The following is a 12,855-nucleotide window of genomic DNA, read 5'->3' as shown; positions in this document are numbered from 1 at the left end:
TAACCATTACAAGCATCATTTTGGAAGCACTTCATGTTCATGTTCTGAAATGTTTTTTCACCCAGTTAATGTGTTCCTAACTTTGAGATGATGATTATTTCGGCCTCTTAGTATTTTCAGGTGTACTGTCATCATTTTCAAGATTAAATATTGCAGGTCCACTTCTCAAGATTTTCTTTAAAAAGGCACGTACTTTACCCATTTCATTACTGACCTGACAGTTCCCTGAGTTTGTATTTTTTAATTTATTTCTTAACAGCAATGTAATGAGACTGTAATGAGAAGCTGTAATTAGTATTAACGAGGCTTCCTGGAATGAACGGCCACCACAACATTTTACCGTCCCTAAAACCAGCAAGGTTTCTACGCCCCCGCTTGCTCCTTTCCCCCCGGTGCCCTGCGGAGACACTGCTCCCCCGAAGGGCTGCCCGCTGGAGGCAGCGCTGGCCCCCCGTTGTCGCTGTCCCTGCTGCTCCGGGCCGCCGCCGGCCCCTCCAAAGGCGGGCGCCTCACGGCGGAGGAGGCGCGGAGGCTTGGAGAGCGGCCGCCCGCCCGCCACGCCAGGGGGGGCTGTTGGCGCAGCCAGCCCGCCCCGGCCCGGCCCGCCCCGCCGGCGGCCGCCCGCGCAAGGCCTGGGCGGGGGGGCTGCCGCTGCGGAGCCTCGTAGTGAGAGGATTTTTACCTTGGCGCCTGCTTTGTTTTGTAGAAACGAGAATTTGGCACATCTTTAACCTTATTTTGTCACGAGTAGAAACAGCGGCTCAGGAAGGTACGTCACATGCAGATGTGACATACCAGACTCTTCGGTCAGGTGTGAGCCGGGAGTAATACCAGTGGAGTGACAGCAGGTCACGCTGGAATCAGGCACGTTACGGTTTCTGAAAATGGTGTTGAATTATTTGGTAAGGATACACTATTTTTTAATATTTCTTTTAACCAAAATCCCTCTGAAAATGTTGCTACTTCAGATGTACCAAATTAGATTAAAAAGATACTTTAATTCCTATATGAATTTATCTTACAGCTATTGCCAATTTATTGAAGTTTTGGTAGGTGATTTAAGTAAGGCCATTATAGAAAAAGTGGCTTTATTGTTCAACAAATAATTGGTCAACATCCTTGGAATTTTATAAAAGTTTGTTGCACTAAGTAACAGCTGTTAATGCTTGTTGAGTATCTTTAGTATGCACAATTCATAGTGCTTTGCAAATCGTTATAAACATTGTATTGTTTCACAAACAATGCCGTTTACATCAGGGAGAAGCCAAGAGACGCTCTCAGAGCAGACTGCTGAGAAGACTGGAAATAATGAGCTCGTCCTCTGACCCCACTTTGATGACTCTTTGACCCAAAAAGGGGGTAGTGCTTGATAGGCGGGTAAGGCTGATAATCCTGGGCCTCTAAGGAAGTTACAAATGGTGTGCAGTAAACCTTAGAATCTCTGGTGTTCACATCAGGCTCAGAAAACTATCCATGGTTTCAGTATTTATTGAAATACACCTGACATCTGTTAGAAAGGAGGGTTTCTTGCTGTCAGCTGCAGTATTCTGAGAGTATAGAATATAGTACAGAAAGTATATGCCTGACCTTTGTGTCAAAGTTAAATTATCCTGGTCTTTGTCCCTGCAGTTCTCCAGGGGAGGTGGGGAAGCTTCTGGGTCTCACCATTGACCTCATCCTCGCTTTTTGAGAAACAATGTGGACTAACTAGTAACACTACTAAATGGCGAGGTCTTCATTTTCAGTAGTTACAGCAGCTTTACAGAACCAAATCTAATCTTACTGTGTCAGTAGCCAACTGCAAACCTTCATTACCTTTTGTAGAGTTAGCATCAAGTCCCTTGGCCTGATTCTGCCAGAGAGATCCAGGCAGTTTTAGATAACTGTTCTCACAGTATCATTTGTCAGACCACGGTTTTAACTTACACAAGATCAGAAAGGGGAACAGTCATCACCCAATTGCCAAGTCATGGTTTCAGTGGGAGAGCACAGGGAAAGAAAACTGCTACTAAATCTTTCAAACGTTAAATTATTTTAACTAATTTCACCCTCAGTTTCATTCACCACTACTAAAGTTCATTTATAAACAGAAGAAAAAAAAGTCCTACCCACTGATAAAAAATGTTTTATGAAATACTTTATTTATAGTAAATAATGGAATAAATTGGAAAGACGCCTGGATTCTGTAAATGTGTACACCGACTATGAAAATTGCCAGCAAGTCTTTATATACGGAGTCTCATGAAAGACAGGGGTTTCATTATTGCCTGTTAGACAGGACCAAGTCCGTAACAAGTTAACACGTATGACACTAATCCTGCAATGTGTACATCTGGGGCCTAAATGACACAGAACATTTTTCTAGATTTTTTTTCCTTATGTTTAGAGAGCTAGATTCTCATTTCAAGTTGCTGCCTATTTTAATTCTCTTGCTTTGGGGGCTTATTAGTTTTTTAATATTTTAGAAGTCATGTCTATCACTTAGTTCCTTCTGAACTTCTGGCTTCTTTAAGACGTTTCAAATTTGACGCCTAAAAACTGAGATGCTAATGACTTCTGATGCTTTAATAGCAGTACAGTGTGTTGTATTGTTAAATGTATCTTGATTTCTGTGTTTCTTAGTGCAGTTAGTAACTTCTTTCCTTACAGTTAGCTGGAGCGGCCTGCAGCTGAAATCTGTGGGTGCTTTTTAGCTTCGACACCAGCGTGAGCCTTGGCTGTGCTCTAACCTAGAGGCTACGCAGCTGGTTTTTACCGTACCTTAGCTGGCTATGATAACATCGTATTAGTCAGAACAATGAGGAGGCAGAAGCAAAGCTAAAATGGAGGCTTTAAGGATCTGACTCATTCAGTTTCTGGCACAAGGAGGTGCAAATTGCACTTCCTGAGTTTGCAGCACACTTAGCAAACCTCAATTACAGCATACCCCGAATGCGCTATGCTATGAAAAGGCCTGCTCACTGCCTCAGCGCATATCCCTCTAACTTGCATGTTGTTGCTTCTCATGCTAATTTAATGTTGGTAGCAGCTTCTTGTAGGATGTTAGCTGAATGAAGGCTTTGTGTTGTTGCAATTTTCCTTACCGGTTTTGCAGTTTTTGCTCACTGCCACCCAGTGAGGACAGCTTGTACTAACAGTACCCTGATAATCTTCAGTTGGACAATAACTTGACAGACATAGGGCTCCCATCCTCTCTGCCCTTACCTTTTGATATTGCTAGGTGGAATACTAGTAACTGCACTACCACTCATGGTGGTAATAAGCAGCATATTGCCTAGTGGTTTTTTTCTCAGAAATAGCAACAAACCTGCTTCTCAGATGTGTTCCATCTGTTCCATCAACCAGAATAATTTTATGACCCCAATTCCATATAATTATATCCAAAAAAGCCCAAAGCTGGCAAGTGCACTGGTGTCTTGCTGAAAGCATTTTGCAGCCCCTTTCAGGTCACAAGTTCTGGCTGAGAAATATCAACAAAATGTAGTGCGTTGTAGTAATGTAAGTCAGATTCAGCATATACTGTGCATGGAGATAGCCACAAGGTACACTCGGCATGAGGAACCAGCAAAAGGAAACTCTGTCTGCAAATCTGTGGTGGCTAGAGCAAAGGAGGAGCTTTCGAGGGCAAGTCAGAGAAGATGGTAGACATGTTTTACCCAATGCCCTTGTCATTGCACAAAATATTCTGGTGCAGATACCCCTGCTTGCTGAATGCTGTTTTCTACACAGGATACCAGTTTGCAGCTGGTAGTGGACATGAATAAAGCAAGGTGTGCGCCGGCTAACTTTTCAGGACTTTCATAGACGTCTGCTTTGGGGGAAAGGCTGTTGTCATTCTCAGGCTTGGAAGCAAAATTTGGATCAAAAATGTGGAGGTCTTGTGGTTGTTTCACGCCCATTTTCCAGGCCACTTGTGTTTTTCATCCACAGTTAAAATTCACTGTGTATATTTGAGATTTTCAACAGTGATGAAGAGAGTCCTGGGAAGGAATTTTCCTTAAAGGTGAGTTAATTTTTCAGTGATATTGTTATTTATATGTATTTATTTCTACGGCACTTAGAAGATGCTCTCTTAAACCTACCTGGACAAATGAAGGTCCTAGTACTCCATAAAAACAGCAATGATCCAATCTCAGATGCAGAATTGAGTAATAAGCAGTGAGAATGGGTACTGCTGATGTAGAAGGAGGTATGCTTGCTCAGTCACACCTTTCATCTTGCTCATCTATACTTACCTTACTGAGTGCCATGACCTTGTAAGAATCACTCAACCTATTTCTCATGGGCAATTCTTTTCCCTATTCCTTCTCATATTACTTTTAATATTCCATTATTTAAGAGGATTTATTTCTAAAATATTTTTATGCATTTCTTAGAAAATTCTGAAACAGCTTTGAAGGCTTGTCTTTGAGCTGTTTAAGCTGGCTGAAGGGACAGGTGAGGTGAACTATATGCAATTAAATAGTTTATATATTCATGCCATAAGAAAAAAACAAAAGCTCTTTTTTTTTTTTTCTATTCTACCTGGGTGGAAGAAGGATTTTCATAACATTTTCAGAGAGGAATCCTAGAAAACATATTGTGAACCCAAAGAATATTGACAGAGTGATAGAATGTCCTCCTCAAATTAAAAAAAAAAAAAAGGATGAGTATATATGTTCCCTTTTCTGTGAAAGAGAATCAGAGCAGCTCAATTGTGTATAATATGTCATAGGCTATTAACAGGTATTCTCCTTAACACAAATAATTAATTAGGAGAATTAAATTCTATATAAGAGCATCTGAATTTTGTTACTTTTCCTGTTTCTATAAAATTTCAGACAACCACGGTAAATCTATGATAGCTGTGAGGTTATTGTATTTATTACAATATTTGTATCTCTTGCTATAACTGTTTTGGTTGAGTCTGTGGTGGCATAAAAACATTGTAAATGCCTAGAGAAAGACTCACATTCTAAATACGTAAAGACATCCTAGACATTTGGGTTTTTAAAGTAACTATTTTAGCTTCTCATTAATTTCTTCTGCTTCTGCTTTTACAATGAGCAGTATTTTAACAACACAGAGAAGGAAACAGAAGCATGAATTACTCCAGTTTCAACAGAGACAAAATACAAGGTAGGTTAACTTTTTCAAATGTGCAGTAAAATTACATCATATTCCTTTAATTATCACGTGTTGATAGGCATGAGTGTACTGTGAAATGGATATTATTTCTTTGTTTAAATTCACGTTTTTCAGGTAAAAGCCTGGATGTTCTCTACATGAAACTCTTAACAGTAGAGGTGAATTTAAGACTACAGTTTGTGTGGCACTGAAAGAGTAAAACTATAGCCAGCAGCCTAAACTTCAGAAGGGTGGGAATACACCAGATTATTGCCAGCAGTGTGCCCAGGTGGCCAAGAAGGCCAATGGCATCCTGGCTTGTATCAGGAATAGTGTGGCCAGCAGGACCAGGGAGGTGATAGTGCCCGTACTCAGCACTGGTGAGGCTGCACCTCAAATACTGTGGTCAGTTTTGGAACCCTCACTACAAGAAGGACATCGAGGTGCTGGAGCGTGTCCAAAGAAGGGCAACGAAGCTGGTGAAGGGTCTAGAGCACAAGTCTTGGGAGGAGCGGCTGATGGAGCTGGGGTTGTTTAGTCTGGAGAAGAGGAGGCTGAGGGGAGACCTTATTGCTCCCTACAACTACCTGAAAGGAGGTTATAGCGAGGTGGGGGTTGGTCTCTTCTCCCAAGTAACAAGTGATAGGACGAGAGGAAATGGCCTCAAGCTGCGCCAGGGGAAGTTTAGGTTGGATATTAGGAAAAACTTCTTCACCAAAAGGGCAGTCAGGCATTGGAACGGGCTGCCCAGGGAAGTGGTTGAGTTCCCATCCCTGGAGGTGTTTAAAGGATGGGTAGACGTGGTGCTCGAGGCCATGGTTTAGTGGTGGATAGTGGTGGACTTGGCAGTGCTAGGTTAACGGTTGGACTCGATGATCTTAAGGGTCTTTTCCAACCTTAACGATTCTATGATTTTATGATTCTATTCTTCTCAGCAGTAAGAAAAACTATTTCTGGAAAATGTACTTTTATATTTAAACTCTGCAGGATATATTTGAAAATTACTCTTTATATTCTTCAGTGAGTCTGCTCCCTACGATTTGATGACATATATGTCTTTAAATATTGCTTTAGTAGGTTCAAACTTATCAAACTTTCCTACTGCTGAATTATTTTTAATTCATCATTCTCATAATTTTAAGTTCACTGTGTTCCTATGCCCTTTTTGTATTGTGAAACTTCTCCAAATGACATTCCTAAACTTCAGAATAGATTATTGGTAGGAAACCAAAATACCTTTGAATGTCTTCCATCTTCTTAACTTTTTACCTATAGTTAACAACATTCTTTCTCATGAATCTGAATAAAACTGGGACACAAACTAGAAAGCGTTCAATATCAATTCGCACGCTTCCATCTCATTCCAGTCCTGTCCCATTGAAAGCAGCAGTACCCTTTTGCTTCAGTGGAAGAGAGCCCATTATTTTAGCAGGAATTATACATAATTTTCTGGCATCATGTATTTTGGTCTCTGGTAGTTATTACATCTAAGGACAGTAAAGAAATCAGAAAGTCTCCTTCCAGGCATCTAGGTTTCCTTTGTTCTTAGTTATGATGAGGATCATTGTGGTCCTAGGCAAGAGGAAATGAAAAATCAGAGATCAGGAGTTCAGATTGTAAATAATAGAACATTCTGGGTACATATATAATAGTTCTGAGATGAAAGATGTCATCAGGATATAAGTAAATAAGGAACTTCTGCACTGTAGAGAGATGTTTGTCTTTAAATAACATGGTGGTTGTATTAGTCTTGTATTGCAACGAGACATTGTTCTTGCTAGTGTGTGTGTTGCCACCTATCATGTAGGTGGCAGAGAAGCCTACAGACATATTGCAAATGTGGATAGTTCTTCAGAATAGAATTAGATTGGGTCAGCCTTATGACATTACGAAAAGTTTAGAAATACCTTCCTAGCATCTCACATAGCAATTCACATTTTTTCTTGTTTGAAATCTCTCCCATATTAGGATTACAGTTAGAATTAGACCAGAATCAGAGCTGTTCATACGGTGCTATTTGGGATGAAATTCAGTTTCCTAAATAGAGGCTTCCAGGGCCTTCTAAAACACCTTGCTTAAGATATCCATACGGGGCTGTCAGAATAAGGAGACCCTTCTTCTTCTGGAGCACAAAGTGGTTGAATGTGGGACACTGTCTAGGTGCCTGTTTTTAGGCAGGTGAAATCCCCTCCATACTGTCAGCAAGCAGACAGTGTGGAGTCAGTACTGTCACAGCTACCACCACAGTTGAAAGGGGAGCTCCTTCTCACGTCCCATAGCAGCATCACTGACTGCAGGAGGAACCACATAGTCTCCTTAGACAGGGACACTTCACCATGATACTGGTGAAGCAGTTAGTGAATACTAGGTCCTGAAAGTCAGACTGGCCTGCCCCTCTTGAGAGGGTGGAGTTTCCTTCTGCTGAAGAGTGTTCTTTTTGCTTTGCATTACCAGACCACTTCAGCAGCTAAATATATGTGTTATAAATAAATCTTTTTATTTCCACAGTGACCAAACATTGCTTTCACATTTTCAGTTATTCAGATTATGAAAAATTTGCAAACAGGTTTAGTCAAAATTACTATGGAGTTTTGAAAGTCAATAGACGTGGCAATTATAAAAGATAGTATAAGACAGGTTAGAGTGGAAATCTGATTTTAATTTCCTTTAAATCTTTCCTAATCCATTTATCAGTGTAATATCAGTGTAATGCCCATTAGTAGTGCCTGAAATAATACAACTAACATATCATGCGGTTATTATTTTGCGTAAGTCCCAAAGTGGAAGAACTTTACTTCTATAGATAGTCTAATTCAAAACTCCAAACAAAATCTGTGATGCTTTTAAAATGAAGCTTCATGTATAAACGTTGGTGATGCACAAACAGGTTTCATTTCCTATTAAATTCAGTGTTAACATTTTTTAAGCTTTTGTAATATTGGAAGATCTGCAAGATGAAGATTACTGTTCTATACCAGGAAACTCCTTCAACTATGGCAGAGGGCTGTCGAAAATTTCCTAGAAGAACAGAAATATTCCTAGAAAAAAAATTCCTAGAATGTCCTAGAAAGGTATCAGTGTGGCATTGAGTGATATGCAATCTAGGCCTTACAAGATGTCATGGAATTGTGGTGAAGCTCATGAAATGTTAGAGAAACTGCTAAATTAGGGTAATCTGTCTCTCGGTGTCTGCCAGGATGATCCCAACACTGCTCTTGGTTATTTTGGTAGCTGAATAGTCTACCGAATGAGGACAGCTCAAAGGTGGCTTAAAACTTTGGCATCTCAGAAATCCTGTTTCTTCAGCCAGACAAGTAAAACCTGTGGGGCTTTGTTTCAGTATTTCTTACCCACACATAATTACTATTAAGCTAATGTAGTCACACTAGGGTAAAGCCAGTCCAATCTAAATAAGAGCAATAGACAGTGATTTCCTTTGTGGCAGATGAAAACAAAATCTTGTTTCCATCCCAGTGCCTCAACTCTCAAATTTCCAGTGAAAATCCCAGGGAAGCTCTGATATGCTATGTCAGAGGAGGCTCTGCCATCCCAGACCAGGCATTAAGTCTTGCATTTTTTAAACAAAAAAAAAATATTCACTTTTGCAAATAGTGACATATAAACGATAGGTGAAAAACTCTGTGAATTTCTAACCACACAGGTAGTATAAGGATATGTAGCGTGTAAAAGTTTTGCTGTAATATGGTAATGCTGAGTGTCTATATTGAATCAGTTTGTAGCGTTCACAAAAGATTCACTGCAGTGAGACATGTTGATATTGATCATTCCTGTTAACGATCCTTCTGATTTTGCAGACTACCTCCTAATAGCCATCTTACATCTAAGCACAGAACTGAGGTTCCTGTTAAATGCCAACTAGGAACCCTGCAGACAGCGTGGAGCTGCTGCCCACACTGGGTGTGAAGCCGTGCTTGAATGTGTTGTGGGTAAAGACTTTGTGAACAGGCCCCATGACTCCGTTACAAGAGCTGTGAAAATTCATAAATTGAAATTTTACAATATGCCTGCATACTGATCTAAATCAGCATACAGATCTAAACTGCAGGTAAGACCCTTAAGCTACTGTTTCCTTTTGCCCATACATAGGAAATGACCAACTGATAGACAAATGACTAAGCAAAGCATTAGTTATTTATGCACATATAAAGTTGACTTTCTAGGACTCCTGACAGCCACAGGAGACAGCGGTTTAATTTTACTATGTCTATTCTGCATATTCTAGCAAAAACAATAGCAGTTTTCTGCTTATTTAGTGCATACTTTCAATGAACGCATTCTTCTACACAATAAATGGAAGACAGAGTGCCTACTCTGTTTGCGTGTCTGTGTATATGTATATGGCTGAAGTAGCTAACTGCTCCACTTGCTAAACAGATTATACTAGGAGACCAGAAGGCCAATTTGTGACAATGCAGTGCATTTTAAAAATAGCTCCAGACGCTAGTATTGACACTGTTGAACTGAAGCTGTATGACTGTACAGAGCCCCGGTAAAAACAGAAGCTGGCCTCTGGAGTAGTTTGAAGCTTTGGAGCCATAACTCTGAAGTGATGCATTAGTGTTAACAGGATGACAGGAAGAGGTGACTCTGCCTCCTGTGAGGGAAGCTGTAGTCACTGGCCACTGCTTTTCCTTTTGCTTAAATAAAAGAAAAAATGTTAATGTTTCTCTTTTTGTTAAAAGCAAGTACACATACAACGTCTGCCCCGATATATTCATCAAAATAAACTTCCTATACTCTGTGTTTTTCCCAAAGCTTTTTGCAGCATGTGTAGATCATTTTAAAGCATGCTTATCTCTTCCCCACATGCTCAAAGGCCACGTGTATCTATGGAGACTGTATGTCACTTTCTTGAACCATGCAGACTCAGTAAGGAGGTGCTGACAGTGCCCCATCCATATACTGTCAGTATTCGGAAATATTTTTGCGGAAGATAACAATAGGTGAATTATGTAAAATGTAGCTATGCAGTTTTGTCAAGTCAGAAAGTATATATAGTACCTGTGTTTATGGCTTACTGTTATCTGACAACCAACCACAGGCTGGTCATAGATGTAATAAAAATTAGGCCACTGTGTTCTAGAAGCAGCTATATTAGCCTGGAAACCTGCTTGTTTGTGGTAAGCCTATGGCTAACAGCTGAGCGACAACTAGCCATGAGCAAAATGAAAGCTTGCATCAAAGTCATTATATGACTTTTGAAAACAAGACTTGTGCTCTGAAATCACCTAACTGCTTTGGAAATGCTTAAACTGTAGTATTTGTGTACATACGTACTTTCTTAACTGATGGTCACACAGAAGAAGCTGAGACTCCTCAGATCATTTACAGTATCCTTGTTGCCTCTGAAATACCTTTTTTTCAGTGCTTGTCTGTTCTCAAGTATTAAATTCAGACTTCTCAGTAATGTGTACTTTGGTTAAATGCAGGGAGCATCTATTAAAGGTGTCTGAAAATCAAACACAAAATAAATTGCAAGTTATCTCTAGGAAACCCAGCATTTAAGACTGCATTTAAAAGATTCTACATTTAAATAAGATTAAGAAAATACTAGAGGTTGGGGAGGCATTGAAGTATCAGAAATACAAGACCCTGAGACAGGTAGACTTCAGTGGAGGACTGGTGCTTACAACAGAATAGTTTCAAAGACCTTGTGCACATAACATTCATATATTTGGGTTTTTTTATATGTGGGGGCTTTTTAAGTTGGTAAGTAAAGCAAATTGCTAGTGACAATTGACAAAGTCAATTTGTCTTTAAATGAAAAATCACATCCTGCTGACAAAAATTTTATCTCAGAACTGCTCAGAACTGTAATCTATTTGGATATTTGAAAGCAAACATTCAGAGCAGACTATGTCATACTAAGTGCCAGACAGATACTATCATGAATGTACCTTATTTTTCTAGCAAATTTAGTACTTGTGAAAGATTCTAGAGTCATGGTTTTGGAGGTTGAAATATTTTAGCCATTAGGGCTATTGTATTGCAAGTTTATTTCCCTACACTACCCATCTGCCAATTGAGGGACCACCAAGAAGGCTCAGCGAGCAGCTTATTTTCTTTATTTGTTTGTTCCTTGCTTTGCCGTATGACATAGCATCAAATGAATCAATCTAGCTATCAAAAATGGTGCTTTTTATGATGAGGATACTTCTCATTTCCATACTCTCCATATTCATCTTGCTGCTAAATGGCCATCAAAAGGAGACAGTTAAGGATGCGCTTTATGGGTTCTGGTATGATATTCTTTCAACTATGAAAACCAATATATCACATGTAAATGTTACAGTAAAATCTGCTAACAAATGTAGGCAGACAAAGCTTTTATTGTGAATAGCTGCTAACTGTGCTTGTGGTTGTGGGGAAAAATAGCGTCAAGCTCACTGTACAAATTATGATATCTTTGGGTTTTTTTTGTTTTGTTTTGTTACAGAACCTGGGAGCTGGCTTTAAAGATCACGAACATGTTCAGTAATTAATCCGAAGAAAAACACTCAGTATCAGTGCATATAGAAAATGTAGTAAAAAACATCCCTTGATACAGTTGATTTTATTTTTATTACTTCAGTTAGGTTGCTAATATGAAAGATGTTTTGAAAATGCTTTCAAATGAAGAAAGAAGTTCAATATTTTCTCCTGTGCCGTCACCTCCTCTGTTGTTCCCTCTTCTGTGACCTTGGTGCCGTCTGTTAGACGGTACCAGTACTTGATGTGAGAACTCCACAATTTGTAATCTGAATAATCTTTGGAGCACAAGTAGTAAGTGGGAGAAGAACTTTTACTTGGATGGCGTTTAAGCAGTGTCTTGCTGCGTATGCTGGCCTTTGCAATATTTACCACTGGTGCACTCAGTTAAACACCAAGTCATCATTTGTGCTTGGATTATAACAAAGCTTAAAGGTATTTGCCTATTACTAATCGAAGGCATAAAAGAAAGACCGGAAGATATATTAAAAACAGAACCTCCTTGGTCAACTGTGGTTGGAGCTACTTTTGCCAGAACAGCTGCAATTGTTTTAATTGTAGTTCTTATAATTATCATTGTAATTAGCTACTGCCTCTTCTGCAGAGAAGGAGAACATGCTGGCCATTTACATAGCTCAAATAAAAAGGCCAGAAAAACTGTCATTATTCATGGACTGCAAATGAGTTTGCATCTTCTGCTACTGCTGGTAACAGCTTTTGGAAGACACCCTGATAACACTATTTTACATTTATCAGCCTTTCTTGTTTTGTTGTTTGCACTATGCTTTAACCCTGTGGTTTACGGTCAGGGAAACAAAGAGCTGCAAACCAAGCTATTCAACAGGCAAAGATTTGGTGCACTTACTCACCACATGGCAAACAGTAATGACATAGCAGCTATTTAGTTTTCTGAGTTAGGTGACTGATCGTAAATGTAAAACTCTAGCTCTTTCACCTTCTAAGAAAGTATGGTCATCGGCACTGTAAAATAAAGACCGTGGCCTCGGATACTCGTGCACAAAGTGTTTTTATGGCACTGGCTGGAACTTAAAGGAAGTTGAACTGTTTGACTTTAACAATTTTCAGATCCTTGTTATTATGGCCATACAACTATGAAGCTTACTATGAAACAAGATCAAGCAGAAGACTGAGTAAGAATTGGCATGTGAAAATGCTACAGGTTTGCCAAAGGAGATCTAAAATGATTTATTTTAAAAGAAATGGAAGCCTGCTTCCACTGGGCTGTAGTAAAAGTGATGA

General features: G+C 39.6%; 1 protein-coding gene across 1 annotated transcript in view; it reads left to right on the top strand.

The window, feature by feature from the left end:
- Positions 1-619: 619 nt before the first annotated feature.
- ZBTB38 (zinc finger and BTB domain containing 38) overlaps positions 620-12,855 on the top strand; it is a 49,219-nt gene continuing 36,983 nt past the window's right edge. The window contains exon 1 of the mRNA XM_087740094.1: positions 620-902. The gene's annotated coding sequence lies outside the window, so the exon portion shown is untranslated. The remainder of the gene's footprint in view (positions 903-12,855) is intronic.

The sequence above is a fragment of the Nipponia nippon genome, unplaced genomic scaffold (assembly GCF_047370975.1).
Source record: "Nipponia nippon isolate SJK-2023a ecotype South Korea unplaced genomic scaffold, ASM4737097v1 scaffold_7, whole genome shotgun sequence".
Lineage (NCBI taxonomy): Eukaryota > Metazoa > Chordata > Aves > Pelecaniformes > Threskiornithidae > Nipponia > Nipponia nippon.
Note: the sequence above shows the minus strand (reverse complement) of the source record. Positions and strands in the feature narration are given on the sequence as shown.